At 36.8% G+C, this 2,759-nt stretch overlaps 1 pseudogene; it reads right to left on the bottom strand.

Annotated features, from left to right (window-relative positions):
- Nucleotides 1–1,667: 1,667 nt before the first annotated feature.
- LOC146929408 (chloroplast envelope membrane 70 kDa heat shock-related protein pseudogene) lies at nt 1,668–2,316 on the bottom strand (annotated as a pseudogene).
- Between the last annotated feature and the right edge of the window lie 443 nt (nt 2,317–2,759).

Below are 2,759 nucleotides of genomic sequence, written 5' to 3'. Positions count from 1 at the left end.
CGGTGATATCTTATTTTTTCTTGGGAAGGGAAAAAGTAAGCAAAACCCTTGAGAATCGAGGTCCGGGAGTTGTTTTCGCTACGGGAAGGTGTTAGGCACCCATAACGACTATAGTATCCTATAGGAACCGTCTTTAATTTCTACGCGCGCGCTTTATTTTTAAATGCTATTTGAAAATGTTATTTACACCTAAAATTTGCTAAGTGAAGAATTGGAGGGAGAAGAAAGTGTTTGAATTTTTATTTTATTTGAATTGAAGGAATTTTGTTCCTTGCCTACGTACCCGTTTAAGGGATCAAATCCACCGTAGTTCTCTCTCAAAAATGTTTTTGTTTTTGTTGGTTGATTTTAAGTTTGAAAATGGATTTTGAAGAATAGAAAGGGGCCTCAAGGGCATGAGATTAGGAAATAGTGAGGTGGAATTAGTTATTTGCAAAATATAGTCCAAGTATGATTAGAGTTCATTAGAATTTGATTAAGAAAAAGAAAGGGAAAATTCAATGGGATTTTGATCCCAAGGTTTATTATGAAAAAGAGTTTGAGTGAAGTTTGTTCACATTTTTTGGAAAGTTGATTTTTCTAAGTATGAGTCCTAGGCATTCATCTAAGCATACAATCCTAAACATACATCTAAACATGCACATTCTAGCTATATAGTGATGTGTGTGCGTGTGTCGGTGCTTGTGTCGGTGTACATCATTAGAGTCCATTGTCCTTTACATCATACCCTAGATACATTCTATGGCCTCTTTGCCAAGAAATTAAAAGTGCGTAAAGGAAAATATTACAAAACTCCTAAGTGTTTACATTCTAACTTTGGTACAAATTAAATTGCAAGAAAAATAGAGATGAATATGGGATGAAATGGAGATGCTATGGAAATGAGACATGAAACAAGAAAGGTTAGTGGCACACATGAAGTAGAAGCTAGTATCAAAATGCATAATAAGCTATTGTAACTTGCAAAGGGAAGTAAACTAACAATCTTAGCAAAAAAGTGACAAAAGGGCTTGAAATTCAATATAATCCTAAAGCAAACTCAAGATCTAGATTCTCACAATGTTGGGACATTTCAAGTGATTCATTCCAAGGGAACAAATATGAGAACCAAGGGAAATTATCATGCCAAAAATTATAAGATTTTCAAGCTCTTTATGCACTTTTATTCCACAAAAGATTTACACATTATTTACCAAACACAAGGTCCTCAAGAACTAAACCAAAACAGCAAGCAAACACCACATTAAGAGGCAAATTTATTCCACAAAATTATATGTCTAAATGTCACAACTTTATACCAAAATTTCAAGGTCAACATCACATTAAAACTTCACGAAATTCTTCAAAAAGGTGGACTAAAAGCGAGACAAAAACACACATACTCTTGGAGTGAATTTTGGCATGAAACCACATCCCAAAAGATAGGTTTCAAATGCCAAAATCACCTCAAAAGAATTCATAAAACTTGAAAGTCTTTATAACGACATTTCAACATGAATCAAGACATTGAATTGACAAGGACACGAGATATTTTTCTACGCCTCTAATCAGTTTTTTTAATAAGCAAAAATTATCAAGAAACATAAAAAAAAACACCACAAACTATTAGTAATTTTCTTGAGATTTTAACATAAAACAAGGGCATGCAGGAGGTGTAAGAAGCATTAAGCAGTGCCGAAATATTAAGACAATTCTATTAAAGCAAAACTGCAAACAAATGAAACCCAGGCCCAATCAAGGATGAAAAAACGGGTTGGATCAGGTATGGGGCGGGTCAAAGGCATGGATAGGTAAAAAATTGAAGGAAGCTTACGTGTATGCAGCTTCTGAAACAAAAGATCCTTCTTCTTCTTCTCACGCCTCTTCATGAGCACCATAGATGAAATTTCTTCAACAGCAAATTGCTTGTCCTCACCCTTGTAGTTAACACCAATCATGGGCTTTTCACCAGGACCAGCAGTAACCTTGAAAGGCCGTAGCTTCATGTCACTCTGAACAGATGCATCAGAAACTCTCCTTCCAATCAAACGTTTAGCATCGAAGACGGTGTTAACAGGGTTCATCGCAACCTGATTCCTAGCAGCATCACCGATCAACCTCTCACTATCAGTAAAAGCAACATAAGACGGCGTGGTACGGTTTTCTTGATCGTTGGCAATGATCTCAACACGATCGTGTTGCCATACTCCAACACACGAGTACGTCGTTCCCAGATTTATTCCAATCGCAGGTCCTTCACCTTTTCCGGCCATTGTTGATGGATTCAAGAACGCTAGGGTTTGGTTTTTGTGAAAGAATGAAAAAGAGATAAAAGTGTTTGTGCTGAACCGAATTGCTTCTAGGAGCTTGTATGAAGGCTTTGCGGTGGTGAACCTGTCCTCATTCCCGTTTCTATCTTCTTTGTTCTGGATCCGGTTGCATTTTTGCCATTGTTCTCCGTGTTCAAGCTTGCTACGATCGGTTGTTGTTAATTTGTTGCTGGAATTGAAACTTTGTTGGATCAATTTGATGAATGTGTTAAGAACTTTTGAGGATTTGTGAATTGGTGATGAATGTTGGTGGTTATGGAAGTTGAGTAGTGAAAATGGTGGTGGTTTGTGGTGGTTTAGGTTGGTTAGGGTGGTGGTTTAGGTTGGTTAGGGTGGTTTGTTATGGTGGAGATGGATAATTGTGGTGGTTGGAGGTTGTTAGAGGAGAGAGAAAGTGGGAAAAAAAACTTGGTGAAATTTTGTGAAAAAAGATTGAATAATTAGTTGGTA

This window comes from Medicago sativa, chromosome 4, assembly GCF_051527215.1.
Source record: "Medicago sativa cultivar Bolivia chromosome 4, Bolivia_mono, whole genome shotgun sequence".
In the NCBI taxonomy this organism is placed as follows: Eukaryota; Viridiplantae; Streptophyta; class Magnoliopsida; order Fabales; family Fabaceae; genus Medicago; species Medicago sativa.
This window is presented reverse-complemented; position numbering and strand designations above follow the sequence as displayed.